This window comes from Carassius gibelio, chromosome A19 (genome assembly GCF_023724105.1).
Source record: "Carassius gibelio isolate Cgi1373 ecotype wild population from Czech Republic chromosome A19, carGib1.2-hapl.c, whole genome shotgun sequence".
Classification (NCBI taxonomy): Eukaryota; Metazoa; Chordata; class Actinopteri; order Cypriniformes; family Cyprinidae; genus Carassius; species Carassius gibelio.
In genome coordinates this window covers 16535969-16562045 of record NC_068389.1, presented here as the reverse complement: position 1 = coordinate 16562045, position 26077 = coordinate 16535969, and the positions used below count along the sequence as shown (strand labels likewise).

Below are 26077 nucleotides of genomic sequence, written 5' to 3'. Positions count from 1 at the left end.
TTTGGTTATTTTTAGGGATGGCCCGATACCAATTTTTTCCAAACCGATACGAGTACGAGTATTAACATTTGTGTACTTGCCGATACCGAGTACCGATACCGATATTTCTACAGCGAAAGTAATTACAGGCTACCAGAAAAGAAGACGGAAGACTATTTTAGAACACAGGTTAAAGACTGTTTTTATTTTCTCTGCTTGTTTTAACAAGTCTAAAATAAATAATGAGTAAAATAATAAATGTAGGCAATTTCAAATAAAAAATAAATTATATACATTTCTGTGTAAACAAAAAGCCTCAAAACTGGCACTGTCTTCACAACTGACAAAATATAAATAAAACGTAATGTACAGTCAACACCGTCAACTCAACAATATATCAATGAAATGTTTGACAACGTCTCCAGCTTTCAATGTAACTCAATTTCAATGTAACTGTTGTGTAGTCTCAATGAAACACTTACATATTTCAATTAAACAAAACATCAATGAAACTATTGCGAGTCTCAATTAAACTACTGCATATTTCAATTAAACACAATTAAACTATGTGGCACAGTGACAGCTCCCTTGTTTCAATTAAACAAACATTTCAGTCAGCAATGTGATCTGAACTAGCTTAGGTACTTTTTGGGAGAATGAGAGGCAGGTTCTTTTTGATGAACAAAATCATCTCTGCATGATCAGCTGTGATTCTGTTTCTGTCGTCATTCACAATATGTGACACTGGGCTGAACAGCCTTTCACTGTCAACACTATACTGCATGGTGCTGAGAGGTATTTTGGCAACAGAGTAGGGAACCGCACTTTGTTAACTGACCAGTATTGTAGTGGTTTGTCTTCTCGAGAAATTGTGGTCTCCCCTAGGTTTGTCTCTAATTGTGCAGTAGAACCTACTTGAGCTCTGTTTAGAGAGACTGGTGCTTGCTCATCTGCTATTTCATCAAATACACTGTCCAGGCTGCTGCTTTCCTGATCCCTGCGTGGTTTTCTGGCAGGAGGTTCGTGCAGGTCATGATTCTCCTCTTCTCTAGACAACCTCAACAGCTCACGCATCAGCATCTCCTTGGCATTTGCAGCAGTGTTGGTGTTAGAGAAAAAAAGATTTTTATACCTGTAACAGAGGGAGAAAAAACTTAGGCATCTGACAAGAGGTATTTATTAAAATAACACAGCCTAATCAAATAATTTATTAATGAAAATGCAATACTAAAATGTACCTTTCAGCAAGACATTGGCAACTTTTAACTCGCTATCTAGCACACACATGCACACAGACACAGATACACACACAGACACATGCACACAGACAGACACACATACATACACACACACACGCACGCACATAGATACAGACCCACACGCACACAGACAGACACACACATACAAACACAGAAACGAACACGCACGCACACACACACACACACACCTACCTGGGGTCGAGTAGAGTAGCGATACTGTAGAGGGGTTGTTCTTCCACATCAGAAAATCGCCTCCTGACAGCTGCAGCTAAAGTCACTTTCATAGTTTTGATGCCATGGTCATCGTCGGTCTCTCTAGACAGAAATCGCTGCAATACAGTGACAGCAGGAATCACATCTGCTGCCATAGCTTCAGAAGAGCTAACTTTTCGTGTTAACTCCTCAAACGGACCCAGACCCAGTTCATGTTTGGACACAAAAACTCCAAGTGCCCGTTTCTGCTCAAGCAGGGACTGGATCATGTAAAATGTACTGTTCCAGTGGGTCTGTACTTCCTGCTGTAGTCGTTTTGCAGGCTGACCGATCTCTAACTGAATGTCTTCGAAGCAGGAGTAGGCTAGAGGAGAATGTTTAAAATGGCCAACGATTTTGCGTCCGATAGCCAATGCATCAGCAACACTTCTCTGTGACAAAAGTCCTTCGTGGACCACCAGCTGGAGAGTGTGAGCGGCACAAGGTAGGCTAGGGAGTCCAGCATCATTCATGCCCTTAATCATATTTTTAGCGTTGTCTCGTAGCACAACGTGGACAGAGGTTTTCGGAATGCACCAGGTGTGAAGCATCCCATCGAGCGCGTCTGCTATGGCTTTGTTGGTGTGCGAACCCCGAAACGGCTTTGCTTGTAAGGTGGCGTGGCGAAGAGTAAAGTTGTCATCAATCCACTGTACAGTTAAACTGAGCAGAGACATCTTCTCGCGCTTCTGTAAAACCTGTGTTAATGTTGGCTGCTGAGTTGCTTGCCAAAAACTGTGTGTATTCAGCGCTATGATGCGTCTTCAGATGTTTAATTAGATTGCTGGTGTTAAACGATGTACTTTCTTTTCCTCCTCTCGACACCTTAGCTGAACATAACTTACAGTCTGCCTTGCTGCTGTCATCATCCCTGATTTGAAATGAGCCCAAACCGCGACATTTTTCGTTAATATGGCGTTCACCTAGACAAAGCGGCAGTTTGTGGCGGCCAGTTTCGTTTCACAAAACGCACATGGTATCGGTGCGTGGTATCGGATCATTTTTATGAGTACGAGTATATGAGGACAGTATCGACCCGATACCCGATGCCAGTATTGGTATCGGGCCATCCCTAGTTATTTTCATTGTGATGAAATTTGGCTCACATTTAACAAAAACCAACCAATTCACTATTTCACCAAATTAGAACACTTCATAAGACCAAAAAACAACAACAAAAAACAACAACATTATTGGCCTTCTGGAAAGTATGTTAATTTATTGTACATGTACTCAATACTTGGTAGAGGCTCCTTTTGCTTTAATTACTGCCTCAATTCCGCGTTGCATGGAGGTGATCAGTTTGTGGCACTGCTGAGGTGGTGTGGAAGCCCAGGTTTCTTTGACAGTGGCCTTCTCATCTGCATTGTTTGCTCTCTTGTTTCTCATTTTCCTTTTGACAATAGCCCATAGATTCTCTATGGGGTTCAGGTCTGGTCAGTTTGCTGGCTAGTCAAGCACATTAACACCATGGTCATTTAACCAACTTTTGGTTCGTTTGGCAGTGTGGGCAGGTGCCAAATCCTGCTGGAAAATTAAATCACCATCATCAAAAAGCTGCTCAGCAGAATGAAGCATGAAGTGCTCTAAAATTTCTTGGTAAACAGGTGCAGTGACTTTGGTTTTGAAAAAACACAATGGACCAACACCAGCAGATGACATTGCACCCCAAATCACCACTGACTGTGGAAACTTAACACCGGATTTCAAGCAACTTGGGCTATGAGCTTCTCCACCCTTCCTCCAGACTCTAGCATCTTGGTTTCCAAATGAAATACAAAACTTGCTCTCATCTGAAAAGAGGACTTTGGGCCACTGGGCAACAGTCCAGTTCTTCTTCTCCTTAGCCCAGGTAAGACACCTCTGACGTTGTCTGTGGTTCAGGAGTGGCTTAACAAGATGAATACGACAACTGTAGTCAAATTCCTTGGCACGTCTGTGTGTGGTGGCTCTTGATGCCTTGACTCCAGCCTCAGTGCATTCCTTGTGAAGTTCACTCAAAGTCTTGAATTGATTTTTCTTGACAATCCTCATAAGGCTGCGGTTCTCTCGGTTGGTTGTGCATCTTTTTCTTCCACACTTTTTCCTTCCATTCAACTTTCTGTTAAGATGCTTGGATATAGGACTCTGTGAACAGACAGCTTCTTTAGCAATGAATGTTTGTGCTCCTTGTGAAGGGTGTTACTGATTGTCTTGTGGACAACTGTTAGATCAGAAGTCTTCCCCATGATTGTGTATCCAAGTGAACCAAACTGAGAGACCATTTTGAAGGCTCAGGAATCCTTTGCAGGTGTTTTGAGTTGATTAACTGATTGGCATGTCACCATATTCTAATTTGTTGAAATAGTGAATTGGTGGGCTTTGGTTAAATTTGAGCCAAAATCATCACAATTAAAAGAACCAAAGACTAAAATTACTTGAATCTGTGTGCACTGAATTTATTTAATACACGAGTTTCACACTTTGAGTTGAATTGCTGAAATAAATGAAAATTTACACGACATTCTAATTCATTGAGAAGCACCTGTATCTATATATATACTATATAACCTGGATAAAATTCAATAATTTTTTCATCCATTTAACTATATAAAATACCAGATTTTCAATCCACAGAATGGGAATAGGAACTGAAATACGACATCACCTTGACTTGACACCACTGGTAATAACATAAAAAATAATGACTTTCTCTTTTTCTGTAATTTCCCATTCATGGTGAGCACTTCATGGATTGAGAAGAAATAACTGTGGGGTTGTTAGGGTTCTTCTAAAACAGCATGGTCTGTATCTCATTTGTTCAGTGCCTCAGGGACTGAAGGTGGCATTGGGACAAATTGCAAGTTTGCCTGAGCGTGCATTAGATGTGATGACGAGCACTCGGCTCCACAAAGGAATGATATCATGGGTGGAGTGTATGGTAACACATACGAATGTATTTTAATCAGACATCATCAATTGCCACATTATCTGTTTCTTAGGGTCACTATGAGTTTGTGCTGCAAAGAGACACTCAATCCTAATGGAATTATCATTATTCAGAGGAGACTGTAGTTGTGTAAGAAGTATGTAAGTTGCATATGTAAGAAGTATGATGTGACCTCATGACGCTGGCCTGCTTTCGTCCTCCTGTGAGAGGCATATAAGGACCTCACGGCTCTGTTTTTTCTTTCAGGCCTGAGCAGGCTGGAGTTCTGCTCTGATAGCTGCTGTGAGGGAAAATAAGGATATCTTGTCTTCGTGTTTCCTGCTGAGCTTAACCTTTACCTTAGGTCAGACTGTACTTTGAAAATCATCTCTTCTAAATGTGAACGAATAAAGCGTATAACAACATATAATGAAGGAAATTATTGTTATGATTAAAATCTCTACATTTAAAGCAACAAATTGGATATTAGTTTGCTTGGAATAAACAAAAATTGTAATGTTTGCTTGAAGAGGAATATTCAAGAGGTAAAAGCCATTTTGTGTTCGAAGAAGAAATGCAGATAATTGCAAACGTGTGGATTTGTACGCCTCTCTCAAACACAAGCCCATTTAATCCCATGCTTCTGAATAGGGCACATTTAGTCCTTCTGAACCATAGAGATATCTTCCTTTGAAAGTTTTAATGTGTCATAAATATGCTGCTTCATGCTTATCAAATCTTTTCCTGTCTGCATGGGAATTTATGCAAAGAAGCCCAGATGGGTGAGGAGGTGGATCAGAAGGAGAGGGAGTGTTTGGTTCATGTAAGAGTCATGGTGTCCCATTGTTTTAGCAATATGAAATAGAGCTATGCTTTGAAGACTGCTCAGCACGAGACAAATGCACAGTTTTTTATTTTTTAATTCTGAGTAAACACTATTATTTGTAGAAACATATTCATTAATGAATTCATAATATTTTTTTGTGAATGCATCACTAATAACCCAATGTTAATAGTGGGTTAAAAGGGTGCCGAGAAATCTTTGATTATAGCGTTGTGGAAATCACAGCAGGACTGATATTTTTCCTCAGATTTGTTGCTTATTCTTTCCTTTATCATTCTTTTGAATCTCGCTGCACATACAGGGTTTGACATCAATTTTCCAGTTCCTTGACCTACAGCAGAACCTTTAAACTTTCTCAGTTCACCCACTGTGAGAGATGATATCAGACCTCGTGAGCAACATGCTGGTGAGAAAAAGATGCCCCCCCTTAAAGGCATATTACCCCCTGCAAATTCAGACTTTTGTAGCATGTGAACCTAAAGCAAGCATCCAAACGAAATAATCAAAACATTCATGAAACTGAAAACTGCTAATGACTATTCTATTATGATTATGTTTTTAAATAAGCAGCCTGTTTATGAAAGATGTAATTATTAAAAAGATGATACCTACACCACTAGGGGAAATGTTGTTTTTATTCGCCATTCAAAAGCGTATGATCTTATTATAAAATTGTTTTTACTGAATATTGATATGGCAACACAATATGTGTGAGGAAAACAATAAATTAGTTTTGATTAAAAATTATGTAATTAAAAATGCTATGAGAGGTAAAAAGGTTCTTGTGTGATGGTTTATACAGTACAGTAGTGGAAAGAGTGATAAGGCAAACATTTTCACCATTTATAAGATTATAATGTAACGAAATAATCAGAATAACTATGTATTATCTCAAAAACATTTAGCATTTCATGATAGCAAGTAGATTATTTTCATTATCTTATCATTCTGCTTTTATATAAACAATTTGTATCTGGAAGCTTGTTTTATACTTCACATAAGAATCTCCATTGTAATTGGAGCAGTCAGTGTGGGACTACTTTTCTGTAACAAATCCATTCTCTTCACTTAAGGAAAACAATTAATTGCAATACTGACATTCTGCTTTTTCCTGCTCTGCAAGCTTAGGGATTTGGTGGCCTTTATGACCACATAATTTTCAAGTATTTATCTCCAGCACCAATCATTTGTGCTTATTGGAGAATTGCTGCAAAACTATTGATTCAATCACCTAAAAAACTAAACATGCATAAACAAAATCATAAACAAGCCTTGTCTTAAAATACTAATTTGAATTATAATTTTATAATACCTTTTATAAAATGTATTATAATTAAAACGATCAAGTTTTAATGAGTTTCAGAATTAATCATGTTAAATTAACTTCCTCAAAATGATTAACCTTTTGTTATTGCTCATAATGAGCTCAAGGGTCAGGAAATTGCAATGTGACTGTTTAAGCAAACATTAGGGTGCAAATTATGGGGTGTTAACTCTGCTAGACAGATGTGTGTAACTGTTGCATTGTGTCTCTATGCTTTTTCAGCATCTTGCGCAAGAACAACAGCTTTTCATAACAGCTCAACTTTTAAAACAAGTTTTTTCGAGAGCTCTACAAAAAAATGCTGGGTTTAAAACAACTACTTCTAGGTTATTTAGAAATATTGGACAGAAACCATCTGTGTTATTTGCTGGGTCAATCAACCTCCTGAATGTTTTTCCATTTTAAATAATAAAAATAAATTCTAAGCGTAAATGATTAGGCAAAGTCCTTAAAGTTTTATTTTGACGTAACAAAGTGGTTCTAAGTGTGATTTTCTTACTTTTTTAATTAGTCTCCCAGTAACTCCGTTATATTGTCCATTCAGACTGATTTGCAACTGCAGAACTGCACGAACACAAGAGGCGGGATTTATTGCATGAACCAATCACAGCCAAACATAACCAGTCATTTCCAATCACATCGCATTGCCTCCTCTCACATGACTTTCGCCCATTCATTCTCAATAACCTCCTAGTACAGTCATCTCTGTCAATGGGCAATCCTCCGCTGTAACTTTACCTGCAGATGTCGCTGTTTGACTGTATTACTTTAGAAAACTAGTGATTCATAAACTTTTTAATGTTATACTTTGTAATATGTTCTGTATTTTTTTTATATTTTGTATTACGAATTAAAAAAACTTATCATCCGATACTTTGTGGAGACACTGCTTCCCTTGCCTCCTTGGATGAAACGCCCCTGATATATAGTATGTATGTATGTATGTATAGAGACCCCATAGCGCCATGACTTTGCTGAGAATGAATGGGGGAAAGTCACGTGATATACAGTACACACACACACACACACACACACACACACATATATACAGTACAGAGCAAAAGTTTGGACACACCTTCTCATTCAAACATTTTTCTTTATTTTCATGACTATGAAAATTGTAGAGTCACACTGAAGGCATCAAGGGCTATTTGACCAAGAAGGAGAGTGATGGGGTGCTGCGCCAGATGACCTGGCCTCCACAGTCACTGGACCTGAACCCAATCGAGATGGTTTAGGGGTGAGCTGGACCGCAGACAGAAGGCAAAAGGGCCAACAAGTGCTAAGCATCTCTCGGGGAACTCCTTCAAGACTGTTGGAAGACCATTTCAGGTGACTACCTCTTGAAGCTCATCAAGAGAAGCCAGGAGTGTGCAAAGCAGTAATCAAAGCAAAAGGTGGCTACTTTGAAGAACCTACAATATGACATATTTTCAGTTGTTTCACACTTTTTTGTTATGTATATAATTCCATGTATAATTCCACATGTGTTAATTCATAGTTTTGATGCCTTCAGTGTGAATCTACAATTTTCATAGTCATGAAAATAAAGAAAACTCTTTGAATGAGAAGGTGTGTCCAAACTTTTGGTAGGTAATGTATATATATAGAGAGAGTATATAACAAGAACAGTTCACATATAGTATTTTTTATTAAATGTCAATTAAATCTTTTACAATCATGAAATCTTCAAAAACCTTGAGTAAATGTTTTAGGACATGATGGGAGCAGCAGGAACAGCCAATGGGAATCTGTGGGAAGAAAACTATTATCAGTAGGCTGTTCCAGTTATATCATGACATCTTATATTCATGTTTGAAAGGTTACATCAGAACCAGCTTTTCCTCATGCTATCTTGTCTATCAGACATTTAAGTTTAAACCCGTTAAAGATAGCACGACCACAGCTGCAACAATGTGAGACTACAGACCTTTTCCTATATACAGTAATAATTTGATTGGAATACAATGTAATACAAACCTTAATTTCATTGAGGGAGTTTCCCGTCAGGCAAAGCAAAACACAAAATGACCCAAATGTATCCTATTTTAACTGGACTGGCATGGTTTACCAACATTGGGTTACACATACCCAAGGTCAGTCAGGTAGTGAGAGGGTTATAATTTGTTTTGGCATTAAAAATGACCCAGCAGCTGAGTTAGAGAAAACTAACAAACTCATATTGCGCAAAAAACACCCACCACACACCAGCTCACAGGTGGAGAGGAGACAGAGTGATGAAGTCAATCAGCAGATATGGGGCTGGTTAGGAGGACATGATGGTCAGAGGCCAATGGGTGAATTTGGCCAGGATGGCGGGGTTACACCCCTACTCTTTTTTGATAGAGATTCCGGTGGGTTTTTTTTTTTATTTTTTATTTTTTTAATGACCACAGATAGTCAGGACCTTTCTTTTTGTCAGTATAGTGTCACTTCACTTCACTACACTGACCACAGGGTGAGCACCCCCTGCTGGCCTCACTAACACCTCTTCCAGCAACAACCTAGTTTTCCCAGGAGGTCTCCCATCCAGGTACTGACCAGGCTCAACCCTGCTTGGCTTCAGTGGGCAGCCAGTCTTGGGCTGCAGGGTGATATGTGACCCTGGACCACAAAATCATTTTTAAATTGCTGGGGTATATATTTGTAGCAATAGCCAAAATAACATTGTATAGGTCAAAATTATTGATTTTTCTTTTATGCCAAAAATCATTAGGATATTGGTAAAGATCATGTTCCATGAAGATATTTTGTAAATTGCCTATTGTAAATATATCAAAACGTAATTTTTGAATAGTAATATGCATTGCTAAGAATTCATTTGGACAACTTTAAAGGCGATTTTCTCAGTATTTAGATTTTTTTGCTCCCTCAGATTCCAGATTTTCAAATAGTTGTATCTCGGCCAAATATTGTCCGATCCTAATAAACCATATATCAATGGAAAGCTTATTCATTCGGCTTTCAGCTGTTGTATAACTATCAGTTACAAACAATGACACTTAAGAGTTTTGTGGTACAGGGTCACATATGGCTTCTGAAAAAAAAAAAAAAAATTTGAATAAATAAAAAAAAAGGCCAATAATACTGATATTAAAGAAACTCTTCAGCGAAATTAAAAACTATATGAAACCTGTAGGCTATGATTTTAATAATTGCAATGTAGCATTCATTGTATGTAAACACAATGTAATGAATGCACAGTATTAAAGGTATTGGCTGGGCCGTCACTAGTGGGGTGAAAGGTGGTGACGATTAGGGGCCCATGGCTGAGGACTGCCAGACTGCGCTGAGGACAGCCAGTTGATAGGCCACTGCTATGCATTATAATTTGCAAATGCTTTTAAGCCTTGCCAATTTAAACATTCAAAAGAGTTTAAAGCATTCAAACACAAGACGCAGAAAATCTCAACTGAGTACTCGAGTGTCATGTTCAGGGTACATGCAGAGAACCGTGCCTCATGGACAACAATACTGAACCGAGCTCTCCTTCGCATCCTTCTGCACCTGAACGAACAAAAAATGAATTGCAGTTTAAATAAGCAAACAGAAAAAGATGTGAAAGAACCCACTTCAGCACATCTGTGTAGTGTTCTGTACACACAGGGTGCACGCAGAGATTGACCCGTCTCAAAGCGCTTGAACATCGAATTGGAGAGTATCCTTGAAAAAAATAGATGGTTAAAGCTAAGTGAAAGTAAACAGATGTGTCTCATATTGGTATCTTTAAGTGACCTATTTTCTTTAATTGCTAATGCAACATTTTACACCACCACTGTACAAATTTAAGCATTGCTTGGTAATTGGTCAACAAAGTATTGATACTTGTGTAAATATTGTCATACAGTTGTCTGAATCTTTTGTTTGATAATTCATTATTTACCTTTTCTATCAAAGTTATCTGACATTATCAAGATTCATTTGTTCTGACAGTTTAACTGAGTTCTTGTCATATTTTATCACCATTTTCTAAACTATAGCAATTGAACTGTGATTATGTGAGAAATGTTGAAAATGTCTGAATAGCTACATTTCGGGTTGACTGTATATTTAATTTTTACATTGAAAAATATCAAGTGATATTTTACATTTAATTATTCGGTTTCTGTACCTGGAAACCTACAAACTTGATAAAACTTAAACATTGTGTAAATAGCACAAATAAATAAATAAACGAACATACAAATGAAACTATTTAAACAGGGTCAGCTGGTACAACCTGCACCAGGGCCTGCAAACCCAAGTCTTAAATGACATTTCTTCATTTTACCAGTAGCCTACAAGCTATATTTTTCCCCCTTAACTAGGCCTACTGTAGGTAAAAAAATAAATAAAAAATACTTAACAATGAGTTAAATAGAAGCACACTTGAGTGCTTTGTTTTGCTAACTATGGGCGCCAAATTGCATGATGGTTTTACCGCGAGGAGCCTCAACAGAAAATCTCCCCGAATTATCTTCACCCTGACAATAATATTATGCTGCCTACTTAGACAGCCTATTTTGGGCATGCTCAAAATGCCGTCTGGGAGGGCAGCTCGCTAGATTTTGAAACACAGCCTCAGTGTGTCTTTGAGCGAGATGGAGCCCGCTGTCAGTGATTCTAGGAGGAGCCCACGCACACGCTCCACACGCTCGGAGAGATATGAGTGTCAGTTGGACGCACTTGGATTACCGGCTGCTGAACTGAGACAGCGTCTCCGCTCATGAAAATATGTTCTGATTAAACGTCTTCTAACGAGTGGATATTCTCCTCAGTCGGAGATAAAACACGAGATGCAGCGACAGCATCAGTTATTATAGTCCCAGACGATGGAATTCAGTTTGAGAAGCCCAGTGTGAGAAAGTGAAGTACGCAGGATTTACATTCTCATCCACATAACGGTAAGATTTTAATTATATTATGATGGAATAAACACTGTGGCGTTCGCTCTATTGCTTTGTTACTTGTCTGTTTTGCATACATGTATAAACTAAAGCTCAAAGTAACTTTTATTTTATTTTTATTTTTTAATCTTGCATTGCTTTTGACTTCTGCCTATGTGTTGTGATTTACATTGATATTTAGTTTTGTTAGCCTATTAAATATAGCCTTGGAAAAATTGATTAATAAAAATATGGAGAATAAAAATAAAAGAGCTCTTAAATTTGCCCAATAGGCTATAAATAGTAAGTGTCTACCTGGTAACATGCAACGCTCTATTTGCAAATATAAATTACTGTAGAAAAAAAATAAATTCATAATTTTCTACTGTCAGTACATAAAGGCATATATTTACTGAACTTAAAGCCATCTGAAAACAGGAGCTGATCTCTTTTATTGGTTTAGCAATTATATAATAAGAGTGCACATGACAGTATGGGCAGCATCTGTGTTTAATAAATCTGCTTTAAATATGAGGCATCCAGTCAGATGTTGACAGATATTTTCCTGGATGCCTCATAAACTGACAGTGCTTTGCAGTTCCATGCTGGTAAACTAGTTAACATCCCTTTGATTATGATTATGATAACCACACCATTTCATAATTTGTGTAGAACACTCGCTCATTCTATAAACCCTGCAGGAATCAGTGTTTCTTGGTTTCTATCTCCTTTATGGCAGGAGGATTAAATAGGAGTCACCATATATAAGAGATGCAGCTTGGAAATCTGAAAAATGATGAAACAAAACCATGCAGATGTTGCTTTTACAGTTTGGTTATAAAGTAATAAGGATCTTTTAACGAAGGTATTTGTTGTGATGCATATTTTACCTTTTTAGTAACAATGCAAGCAAGTCAAATGATAAGACACTAAGCAGAGATGTATCTTAAAAAGCCCGATTTTCTTTCTTTTACTTTACTGTAACTGAATAGTACAAAATGCATTATTTGAGTAAGGCTAAGAGCAGAGAAGTACAGCTACAAATAGACAGTGATTTTAGATACCGACTGCTTTTGAAGAATGCTTGTGAGCTTTCCTTTCTGATCAGCGTGACAAGTTCATCTCAAACACGAAATGAAGGAACGCAAACATGAAAGTGAATCACTATAGAGACTGAAAACAACCATGTTAATGTAGGACTAGTTTCAGTCCATGCATGGGGTCATGGACATCCACTTGTTGAGCTCTGCTCCCAATTCAGCTAATGGTTTATGCATTATTCATTGGCGTGTTTTAGACAGGACATTCTTGTCTCCAGTGATTTAAAATATTATATGGAGGTAATCTACTAGAAAACTCATACTTGCCACAGACCTAATGCGCTTTTGTAAAGAAGAAAAGTAATAATCTACTTGACTGTGTTATGCGCTGTTGTATAATTGCTTCTTTTTTTATGATTATTATTGATCATAAGTATAAGCAGAATAAGTACAGTAACTATATATATAGTTATCTTTGAAAGTAAAGTACCTTTTATAATAACACCAGCTCTTAACAAGTACGAAGCTTGAAAATGAAACCCATTAACTATAATTAAGTTTTGTTTGTTTCAAAAAATTTTTTGTCACAGACAGTTAAGAGCATCTTTTGTGCATTATTGTTATTCAAAGCAGGCATTTGCGCTCTACCTGCAGGATGTAGATTCATATTCTTCTTGTATAATTACAGTTATTGTAATTAAAATAATTACAGTTTTCAGTTAAGTAATCTCCCTAGAAGATTTAATTTTACTCTGTCAGGTGGATTTTGATTTAATTTGGTCAAGTTTTACTCTTAAGGTTAGGTTTTCATCCATGCTTGTTCTGGACAGGCTACACATGAGGTGTAAGGAATCAGTAGATGGCACTAAAGTACAATCATGTGCTACACAGCGATCTAGACTCTTGTATGTACAGAGACGCATTTAGAAGATTGTGCAGTATGTTTTGGACCTTTTTTCTACAATAAAATTAAAGGCCAGTACGATTTTATTTTATTATATTTATTTATTATAAAAAAATTAATACTTTTATTCAGCAAGGGTACAATGAATCGATCCAATAAGTGTTTATAATTTCACAACAGTTTTTACATAAAAAAAAAAAAAATGTATATATTGTTCTTTTGAAATTTGTTTTCATTAGTGAATCCTGAAAAGGTACCCATGAGAGTACTGAAAAAAAATATTTAAAAAATCCACAAAAAATATTTAGCTGCACAACTGTTTTCAAAATTGATAAGAAATATTTCTTCAGCACCAAATCAGCTAGCGAAAATTCAGCTTAGCCACATTTGCCACATTTTAAAATATATTAAAATAGAAAAGAGTTATGTTAAATTCGTAATAATATTTCACAATATTTCAGTTTTTCAAAAACATTAAAAACTCAACTTTTGAATGATAGTGTGTTTCATATGATTCATTTGAAGTAAAGCATTCTACACTGAGCAGCTTCTCTTGAGTTACTTGTTCTTTCAGTACATACCAGCTTATAAGAATTCATAAGTAGTCACATGACCTATTTGTAATGATTGAGTTTATTTAATGAATTTAGTTCATTTACTGAGTTAGTTTTTTCACTCACATAAATTATCATGCTCGTTTGAACTGAAGTGATTTTAATATTTCTAAATGAAGCACATCACATGAATTGTACACACTCATTTTCATAAGCACTTGTGCATGAAGGAGAAATGTTCTTTTCTTTTGTACATGAGAATTTATCCATCTAATTTCTGTATTCACAGGAAGAGAAATCAAAATAGTGTGTGTTGGATAAAGCAAACAGTTTCTAATTTAAACCTCAAAATAAGATCTTCCTTTATGGCTCAACTATGTCTGTCATTTCCACATTGGTTAAAAGTTTTCTTTTTTGGTGCCATTTATTTACCCCATTTTGTTCACTTTCATCTTCACCTATGTTATGTACTCAACTTTTGTTAATGCAGTCTTACTTAATATTCCTTCTGGTGGTCTGTACTGTCCATTCTCATTTTTTCAGCCTATTAGTTTTTTCTATTTCCTTGAGTGGCTCTCTGCTCAGGAGCAGCAGGCCGACAGACAGACAGACAGACAAGCAGAGGTTGACAGCAGGCAAAACATGGTTGGTTTGGAGTGCTCTCTCTTTCTCTCTCTCTGTGTAACAAGAGTGTTTGGCATCACACGGGCCTGTCGGCTCAATTCGCTGCCTTTGCATCAATGGCATTTCATGATTGCTTTGCTTAATATATTGAATATGCAAAACAATCTTAATTGCTTTCCCAAGAAGGTGAGGTGGTTTGTCAGTTTTGTTAGCAGCTTCATTGCGAGGTATGGACATCATATATATATATATATATATAAGGGGTGTGACTAGACACCTATCCCACGAGATGATAGACGAGACACGAGACGGGTTTCACGAGAACGAGACGATATTTTTAGACTTAAAAAAAAAATTATTCTCAATAATGAAATATATTTGGAAAATAGTATTTTATTCAACTGAAAACACAAAATGCAAAAAAAAAAAAAAAAAAAAAAATGTAGATGCATTTTGAAATCAACTTGTACTTTATGAAATTAAACATCTTTTTTATTATGCAGTAATAACGTAAAACAATGCAGAAGTTTTTAGTCACAAACTCAACTGACAAATAGTATGAATAAAAATAAATAACCAACACAAATATCCCTTTAAAGTGGAAGTGAAGCAGTAAGTCAAGTTTCTTATTTAGTAAACTGATTTATACTTGATTTCCATAAAAAAATAAAAAATAAAAATAAAATGTATATATATATATATATATATATACACACACGATTAGTGTATCCATTTAAAAGAATAAAGCAGTGGTTCCCAAATTGGGTGGCGCAGCAAGGCTGAGGGATAGTTAGGACCCTATGAAATCCATTTTTTCCCCTGGAAATTTTATTAAATCTTTTTCAAAATTCACTTCTTTTTTTCTCCATTTTAATTGTTCTTTATTGCTTATTCTCCATTTAAAATTTCCTCCACTCTTTTTAATAGTTAAATTAAATGTTATTAATTAAAAAGCATGTCTAATGAATTGCACAGACCAAATAGATTTTTGCGGCTTTATATTTACAGATACAATTGTGAATTGTGATTTAAGTGTAATTACCTACTTTTGAATAATTAATTCAAAGTTGTAATTCTGTGAACTGGGAACTGTGGATTCTGTTTTTATGACTGGGTAAAGACTACACAGCATCATTTTCCCACTTATCATGCGTCCACTTGTGATGTGAACAGAAAATATCTTAATCTTAGAGATTATTACTAATATCAGGCCACAAGGACTGCTTGTCTTATGCCAGAGAAAACCATTGGTGAACGGGCCAGTGTAATGCAAATATATTTGAAAGGTCTGGGCAAGGATATCATCATGTTCTCCAGATCTCATTGAACAAATAATGTAGATACGCTGAATGGGCTTTTTTTGTCCATACAATGCACGTCAATGTGGTAAATTTGACTTTCTTTGCATGTATAATAAAAAAAATAAAAAATAAAAAATAAATTTCAATAATTCTACAAAATATCTTTTGCATATCTATAGTTAGTCAGATTTGGAATGGCATAAATTTCTCATTTTCATTTTTGAATGAACTATCACTTATGGCTTAAAATAATTTGTGCCAAAATCTTAAAAAAATAAAAAGATTAAAAAAAAAAAAAAATTCTGTAGTGCTTGACTGCAGTAAAATATTTTCTCATATGGACATGCTTAGATGGGACAAAATATGGGGCAAGCATACTGCAGTCTCATAGGAGACTCTGTCAGGGTGCCATATGTGTTGTGTAATGGACTCTGTAAAGCTTTTATGTACGGTTGAATTGGTTTGCAATGACTGACAGCCATGGCAGGCAGAGGAATGCGCTTGTTAGAGAAAATGTACAAGCACTGATCATATATCGTTTAGAACTTTCATTGATGTTTTTAAAGGGAAATGGTAGGATATTTTGTAGTCAACATACAGAAAATATATTTCGGTTAGAAACTGGAGCTGAGGTCTTAATGCTGATTAAAGCTTTTGTAGGTGAAAATAACCTTTTTTTATGTGTGGAAAACTCTGAACTGTCCCAAGACATTTATATATTTTTTTCATCTCCGTAACATATTTACAACTTGTTTTAAGCTACTATTAATTTTTTAAATGTTAAAAAACGAAAAATGGTAAAACAAAACTAAATAGAAAAAATTTCGTCAGTTCACAAAAATGGTTTTCTCTGGCATAAGACAAGCAGTCCTTGTGGCCTGATATTAGTAATAATCTCTATTTTGATTGGCAGGAGAAATGGGCATATACTTGCATGGATATAACTGTTTTTAAGTTTTTCAGATATTTCACATACAAAAGCCACAATTATCAACAATCCTTTACAATATTCTTAAAAAGCTCTTGGTGAGCACACTGCCAAAGTGTTTATAAAATTCTAGCACTGAGACAGAGTGTTATTTTTACCCTCAGCAGGAAGGAAAATTAAAATCATACAAAGACTGTGCATGTACATTTCTGTACAGTTTATCAGAAGTTTGAATCATTTGTATAAACAATATGATAAAGTGCTTATTTTGAGTTATACTGACTTATATTTGTGTCAGCATTAAGTTTAACCTGACTATAGCAGCATAGCAGATACCCTTATACACTAGTACCGCTCCCAAGTAAAGATTTCTTTATTCTTTATTATCTCTTCCAAAATCCAAATGGTGCCGAATTACTTATATCTCCACAATTCTATTTATATATTACATCATTCATTCATTCCAGGATTGGGTTTATCATGGCTGACAGCACCAGACACTGTTCCCCACATACACAAGTATTTTAAAACCGTAAATCAAATGTTTCCAAGCGTAATTTTCAATGCCAAGTCACAGACTGAAGACGGGGGAAGTCTTTTCATGTGGTGATCAAAACTTTTCCTGGCTTCTCGATTCTCAGTGTGGAAAAACAGAGTAACGTGTATTTATAGTGTCTAAAGAGGAATTTTAGTTTTATCATAATCTGCACAGACCATTATCTGAATATCAGAACATTGACAGACGAAAACACATTTAATCAGTTTTAAACAAAACAGGACAAAGCAGTTAAGCTTATTCTTTATGTGTGGGATTGACAGGAATGAGCTCAAAATACTTACAGTACAGATGGTTGAGCTAAAGTTTTTTTTTTTTTCACACACTAATTTCTTAAAAGTGGGGCCATTCAGAATTCAGTCTTTTGTTTAAAGCTCTTCCTCCATTGCGATGCTGTCAGTTGTGTTAAGTCTCTCTGAAGAACAAGCTGCACATTTTCTCAGCAGGAAAAGAAAGGCACAGCTGTGCAGGCTTCATATTTAACCGATTAGTTGTCTGTTGATACAAGTGAAAAATGGTTTATATAAATAAATGTGATGAAAATTCAGCATAACAGGACTGCATTAAGTAAATATAAAATGTTTCAATATTGCTTTCAATCTATGTTTTCTCCTACTAGAAGTATAAAGTTAAATGAAAGAGTGTATGAATAAGACTATTAAAATCACTTTTGGTTTAGCAAACCCCCCATAACATAATATTGTGCTTATGTTATGGAAAGCAGATGTTAGCGTTGGGGTACTAAACCCTGGTATTAACAACCATTTCCCAAGAGGTCAAGTAAAAATGTTAAACCCACAGGAGGTAGAGTATGGTTTCTGGATACTGCGTGAAGCTATATGTCTTGTCTGTCTGCTTCCAGAAAGCTCTTTTGTCATTCGTGCCCCATTATCTGATTTATAGAGGTAATGTTTGTTCCATGAACAAAATCACGTTCATTGCCAATTTAGCTTTCTAAACACCTCTGTACAAATTTAGTTGTTGGGATTTTTTTTTTTTTTTTTTTTTGTCTGTATTCAGCCAATGTTACTCATATTCCATATTTCTATATATCTTTCACTCAGTTTAATCACCTGGAGCAGGACAGTGTCCATGCTGTTTCTAATGCTATTCAAGTAAACATATTTGACTTCTCCGTAATAAAGTTATAGCTTGTCTTTCTTTCCTCCATATGTTTTTTTTTTTTGTAAGCTTTTAAATTAAATCAGGAAAAAGTGTTAAAAATTACACAAGGTGTCACTCAAAATCCTGAGAACCCAGTTATTCCAGAATAAGTCTGAAAGAAAACAAAAAATTATTGACAGCTGAAATGAAAGAAAATTCCAGGAAACTGAATGAAAATGACTGAATAAATACTCAGAAATGGAGAAAGAGGACGTGCCAGATAAGGTGCCGTCAGTCAGTCCTCTTTATGCATATCTATGCAACAATCTGCAGAGACACAGAAATAGAAGCCGTTGTATCAAATGGAAATCTGTTAAGGTCAGTGAAAATGTCAAAACTGTCAGAAATGTGAGATTGCGCCACTTAGATAATCAAAGTTTAATTTTCTTTTGTTTGCATTGCACCCAGAGTGGTCTCAGACTCAGACAGAGAAATGTTACTTAATATTTCACAGTCTGCCAGATGGGGCTACATGGGGCATAGACATATAAATGGGTCAACTTCATTTACAGAGGGGCTCAAAATTCCTGATTACAGTTATCAAATGTGAAATCAAGTCAGTAAGACATAAATGAGTTCAGGTGAACCTTTGTCCAGGTTCAGACATGACAACAGGTTCAGAAAAATGATCTCATCTTCACAAAATATTCCCCATCTAAGGTGCCTGAATTAAAACGCATATAAATCCCAGACTAATATTATGTTATTAGATTATAGTTGCTGCTTTATATTATGCAGACCCACATCACTGTGTTAGTTGCAGTTTTGGGTTTATTCTGAACGCGAGTAGTGTGGTCGAGAAGCAACAATAAAGCCCATTAAAATAACTGATATTTCCTACACTGGATGCAGCAAAAAATGACAAGACAAATCCTGGACAGTAAATGGATTCCTTGTACTATTTCTGACATAGTTCAAGCTCTTTGCAACAGCCACTTTGTCAAATCCTGTGTAGACAACTTCAAGCTGTTGTGGTCGTGTCTGTTTTAGACATCACTATCCATCAAGCAGGTAACGTTATTATTGCATACATAGCGGACTCATCAAAAAATACATTGGCATCATCTGTATTAAAGAGAAAATCATCACTGTGAGACAAGGGAGGGGGAGACTCAAAATGTTTCTAAACTTAAAACACATTTTTGCCCCGTTTGCGTCTGTGTTGTTTTACTACTTACACAATTATTTAAAGTATAAATCATTGTTATTTACAATTACACATATTGTCTTTGTTGGATGTTTGTCTAACATTTGTCTAACATTCACAACATTCAGAAGTAACATTCTTATAATATTTGCAAAATGATCAAATGGGATGTTTTTTTGTAGAGTATATAAGCAATAGAAACATTTTAAAACATTCTTTTCAGAATGTTCAGAGAACGTTCAGAAATAACTCACGGGGAACGTTAGCAAAACATTTTTAGAATTTTTGTTGGCATGAGAATTAGGGAAACAAATTGCAATTTGATTCAAATCTGAATGGGCTAAAAGAGCCCATTGAAATAAGAGCAGTTTACTCTTATTAAAAGGCTAACAAAGTTAAAATGTTAAGTTTCACTGTCAAATTCACTCTCTCAGTTTATAATAAAAACTTTTTTTGTGACCTTTATGGTTCTCCACTCTACAGTGAAATGTTTGCACATTATGGAGAAATGCATCAGAAAAGAGCTCTATGGGGATGATGTGAGATGATTACATTTAAAATCACACTGGAAACCCAAATATGACTTACAGCCATTGTTTAAACTGTGACTGCTTCTCACTTTGCTTCTTTTTTGAGCTATGACAATGTTCTTCTGAGAATGTCTTCCTCTGCAGGAAACAGTGCCCTAAGAAACTTAGGTCCTACTTTATGTTCCCCCGGAGTTTATATGAGTTTATGGTACCAGAGGCAAGCCCACTCTCATGTTTTCTAAGGAAGAGGAAAATACATGAGCTCACAGTATGCCATCTCAGATAAAAATGCCTTCAAATTTATCCAGGCTCTGCAAAAGTGCTCCACGCTCGCTCTTTTTTCTCTCCCGTTGACAGCCTGGCATTTGGGTAGCCTAGTAACGGTTCCATAGCTCTGTTCTCTGTGCTGTTGCTTTTTGCTGCTGTGAACAGAGAGGTCACAGCAATTGAGATAAAAATCAAGGGCTCTCTGAGGAAGGTCAAAAGCCATGGATTGAAGAGGAGGATGAGCCACCTTCCCATTTTGCTAGGGATAAAGTGTAGATCTCTCATCGATGGGTGCTGGCCGGCGTATCACTAGTTTATCTGCTAGACACAATTTTTTCTCACTCTGAAACCTCAACAAATTATAAGTCAAGTTTATTTCTTAATTTGGTCCAGCCAGTAGACTTTAACATGATATCAGTGCACTGAGGAGGTCAGGATTATGTGTTTAGGGCATGTTGAGTTTGAATGGAAAAATGTATTATTATTTCAAGAATTATTCCTAACACAACTTATTTGTTTTTGGTTTAAACATTTAATCATCTGATTAATCACTTTTTTATTTATTTATGATTCACTTCACTTAAGAATTCACTTTAATTCTTTCATTATCTGCATGATTACCTTTGTTGTAAAAAAATCAAGTTTAACATACAGTATTATCAAGTATTTTTAATAGAAATACTGTTCAAAAGTTTGGGTTGATCAAATTGTATAATGTTTTTGAAAGGAAAATTTGCCGTACAATGAATGACATCGTGTCGGGAGCTGACTAGCAAAATAACTTACAAAAGTAAAAGCAAAGAAGTTTGCAGTCAAAGTCAAAAGCAAACATTTTTTAATGGTTTAAAAAAAGCTCCTCATATGTGTGTATCTTCTAAATTCTGCTGATGATTACGTTACTGCTCTAACATAAATAACACTTATAATTTCAGTTTCACCTAACTAGAAATTAACTTATTTTCTGCTTAGTAGTGATAGTCTCTTTCACTTCCACTTGATTTGTGTATATAGTGCATATTTAAGGTAACAATTTAATACATAATATCATATTATTAATATGAATAATATGACAATATCTGTAGTCAGTGTTGATTAAAAGGGAGAGGAAAATCCTGCCCATACCCAGCTAGGGAAAAAATGACAAAAGCACTAAGAATGTGTTAAATTGATAAAGTAGTAAAGAATTATATAAATTATTTATATTTTTAAAACAACTTTTTAATAATCAAAAAATCCTGAAAAAAAGTATAACAGGTTATAAAATAAATATTATGCAGCACAACTGTTTCCAACATTGATAATAAATCAGAATATTAGAATGATTTCTGAAGGATCATGTGACACTGAAAACTGGAGTAATGACTGATGAAAATGTAGCATTCAGTAGTATAAGTTAGTGATATGTCGTTCTTGAATGATTTGTTAATTTTGCGCGAATGTTTAATGTGACTCGGGAAGAAAGAGTCATCTCGGGGAGTGGTTCGTTCAGTCGCGTATGCGCAATATTTTATAGGTTCTGTTCTGCTAGTAATTCACCTGTGTCAGTCAATGCAGTCTGAGCCGGAAAGAGAATTGACTAGTTCATCCTTCGGGTCGAGCCGTTTCTTTGTCCTGTGACATGATGGCATTGGCTAGAGTAATTAGTTAATTTCCAACCTTCCTTAAAAATGGATACATAGTACTTTTTTATTATAATTATTATTTATTCTTACAGTTACGGGCTGCATTTCTAGTTTCAAATTGTTGCTTTTAATTTCTGTCATGATGGTACTTTTCCATAACACTGAATATGGTAATAAAGAGTTGGTTATGCTTTAAATTTTGTCCATATGATGTCGAAATCACTTCAGACACTTGTTAAGGATTCAAAATGTTATTTTCTTTTAATTTATGTCATTATGTCCTTTTTGAGCAATCATTTTAAACATATAAGACCAATATGTCAAGTCTGTCTAGGAAAAGCAATTATTATTCCAGCAAACTCAAAATTGGATTAAAAATTAACAAATTAGGCTATAAATATTTATATTGTAGGCTTGTATAATTATATTATTATATAGCCTAGTGTTTATTTACTGATAGACAGTCAAAAAGACAAATTAATCAATATTTTATTTATAACAGGGTTATTTATTTATTTATATAAAATAAATTGTATTTATTTATAAAATAATAACACACCACAGATTCTCAAGAAACAGTAACAAAAACATAGTGACAGAAATGTCAGAAATAGTGTATGGGTCTGTCACGTGATTAAGAAACGAGTCAAACTCAACCCGAAGACCCAAAAGATGAACTAATCAATTCTCTTTCCGGCTCGGACTGCATTTGTTTTAGCGTATGGGTCTGTCACGTGATTAAGAAATGATTTGACCCGAAAGACTCATGAGATGAACTAATCAATTCTCTTTCCGGCTCAGATTGCATTGGTTTAGCGTATGGGGCTGTCACGTGATTAAGGAATGACTTGAACCCGAAGACTTGTCAGAAAAGAGGTGAGGTGAGCTAATCACAGACTGAAGACCCAGGTAAAGAATGAATTCATCTTTTCTGTATCTTATAGCATTTTAGTTTGTATTGTTTGTAGTGTGATCAACGTTTGGGTAAGTACTAGATTACCAATTAAATTTCATATTTGAAATCACCAAAGAAATCTGACGACACCTGTGTCAAAAAAAAAAACTTTTGCTCAAATAGCATTTTTAAAAGCTAATTTTTTCAGGTTAGATCAGTAAGAACCTAAGAGTATGCTGATTGTTTCTATAGCAACCAGGACTTATAAGGCAGCAGCAGTGACATGCTGACTTTATCAATTAGCGATTGGCTCTTTCATTCAGAAGGCGGGGCTTCCTGTGATTAAGTGGCCATTTTGAGGGTTGTTTTTTCCACCATTCAAAACTATACGATTAACATGTCTTGGGTATTCTATAATCTTTGTTTCTTTAAAAAAAAAAACATAAAACATAAAAATGTCAATTTTTAACCAGTTCTGTAAAAATATAGAAATTTTTAAATTGATGTTTTATAAATAAAGGTCAGTAATCGTATTTGTTTCAAGTGCTTTTTATTGGGGGTGTGGGGCGTCCAACATGAATTTTGCCTAGGGCCTCCAAATGACGATTTTAACGATTTTAATAAAGCAAATCTCTCACGTGAACTGCCAAAATACAGACAGCACATTACATGTCCTAGCAGAGACAGTAATAAACTGGTCCACTGTTACACCACAATAAAGGATGCATAACACTCTGTCCCACAGTCAGCTTTGGGGCTCTCTGATCACTGTCTGGTACATATTATACCGACCTACAGGCAGAAACTCAAATCAGCTGAACCTGTAATAAGGACTGTAAAAAGATGGACTAATGAAGCAGAACAGCAGAGCAGAGCAGCCGTATAAGCCATATACACACATCAGTTTCTGTGAAGATACGTGCATTCCTACCATGACTTATTTAACATACTACAATGACAAAACATGGTTCACAGCAAAACACAGACAACTTCATCATGCCAAAGAGGAGTCCTACAGGAATGGGGTCATAATCCTGTACAATCAGGCTGGGAACACACTGACAAATGATATCAAAGTGGATAAGAGGAGCTACTTTAAAAACTAGGAAACCCAGTTTTCAGAAGACGATCGTGCTTCAGTGTGGAAATGCCAGAAAGACATCACAAACTACAAGACGCCATCCCTGAGGCGAATCAACAACTGAAGACCTGAATGAGTTTTACTGCAGATCTTAAACTCCCAGTCTCACCTACCATACCCACTCTGACCATCTCTCTACAAAAACATTAACACCTCTAGGAAGTGAACCATGCTCTCCCCATTACTGCACTTCAGATCAGTGCTTATAATGTGCATCAGATTTTCAGGAAACAGAAGAGAAAAAAAGCTCCAGGCCCAAATGATGTCTCACCAGCCTGTCTGAAAACCCGTGCTGACCAGCTGGCCTCCATCTTTTCACAGATCTTCAACAGATCACTGGAGCAGTGCGACGTCTGCTTCAAATGCCCCACCATCATCCCCATTCCAAAGAAACCTAAAAACACAGGACTTAATAACTACAGACCTGTTGCCTTTACATTTGTGGTCATGAAGTCGTTTTAGAGACTGGTGTTGGCTTATTTGAAGGACATCACTGGATACTTTTTGAACCCACTGAGCAAAAAGGTCAGTGGATGATGAGCCGCTGACACTGAAGCCTTTCTGGGGGGCAGTCGTGGCCTAATGGTTAGAGAGTCTGACTTGTAACCCATAGGTTGTGGGTCTCTTGTCCGGCATTGTCAGTGGGGGCCAAATGTTTAACCAGTGCTCTCTTCCACCTTCAATACCATGGCTGAGCTGAGACCCTTGAGCAAGGCACCAAACCCCCAACTGCTCCCCAGGCGCCACAGCACATGGCTTTGGGTCCTGCGTACAATAGAAAAAGGCTACTGAATTTAGTTCGGTCATCCACCGCCGAAGTTCAACGGGGTTACATATCATATATATATAGCCCATAGCTCATAGAATCCGGTCTCTCAACCGTGGTTGTTGAACCGAAGGTTCCCTCTGTTACACCACAACCGATCGTACTGCAGGCCTTCTGCCTTCCTCCCTTTTGGGAGCCAGACCAGGAAAAGCTAAATTGAATGTGTCCAGTGCGAGCATATCTGCAACGCTGCGGGGTGGTCCACGCCGTCTACATTTGTCCGATTTTATGACCTTGGTTCGGTTCTGCTTTCGGTACTGGAGGGGAAAAAATTAGTGTACTATGTATTTTTGCTTAATAATGTTATCGTGCACATTTTCTCTCACCAAACATTTCTAATGTGCGATCATATTAAGACGTTTGTCTGTGAGATCTGCGAGATCTGTCATGCGCTTTGCGGAGGCGGTCTGTCAGTCACACACACACACACAACAAGAACAAGTGCGGCGCACGCACACGCATAAGGGGCAATTCACATATCACGCGTGCTCAAGTTTGTTATTCCAAATGTAGGTGTGCGGTATGCGCGCTCATAATGGAAGCGACCCGGTCGCGTGTGCGACGAGCTCGTTTTTTCCAGGCGCATCCACAACACATCGAGTTAAAAACATCTTTTCAGAATGCTGCAAGCGCACCGCAGGTCATGTAACTTCCTCACCTTTTTCAGTAACAACGTTGAGGATTTTTAAATTAATTTAGTAGCACTGCTACTGCAAGCAGTTTTTAGTGCTGCAAATCCATTTATCCATTGCTGAAATTTTTAATACAAAGAGTGACAATGGCGGAAACCGCAAAACGTTCCAAAGTGTGGTTATACTTCACTAGAGTTGATGCAGATAATGCTGGTTGTCAAAAAAAAAATTTTTTTTACATGTAAGGGCGGAAACACAAGCAATCTGTCGAAGCATCTTTCAAAAGTGCATTATGTGCAGACAGAGAAATGCAAAGTTTTCGACTGCCTGACACAACACAAAGTTACACACCCCAAAGTACTAATAAGAATACCGCTAAAGTACCGGACCGTTAAGCAGTATCGGTAAGAGTAGTATTACCGTTAAAACCTTAACGATACCTTCTGCCCTTCCGTTAGACAGATTGCACACGATATTCAGAGTCGGTCTCATCAGGGACGTTCCCCAAAGTGCTC

General features: G+C 36.4%; 1 protein-coding gene across 3 annotated transcripts in view; it reads left to right on the top strand.

Moving 5' to 3' along the window:
* Positions 1 to 11172: 11172 nt before the first annotated feature.
* The window catches only part of calcr (calcitonin receptor), a 46664-nt gene continuing 31759 nt past the window's right edge, over positions 11173 to 26077 (top strand). The window contains exons 1-2 of one of the 3 annotated variants that reach the window (XM_052532473.1): positions 11173 to 11449; positions 22870 to 22944. The gene's annotated coding sequence lies outside the window, so the exon portion shown is untranslated. Of the gene's footprint in view, positions 11450 to 22869; positions 22978 to 26077 lie in introns of all 3 variants that reach the window. The other 2 variants (XM_052532471.1, XM_052532474.1) reach the window with 2 other exon arrangements.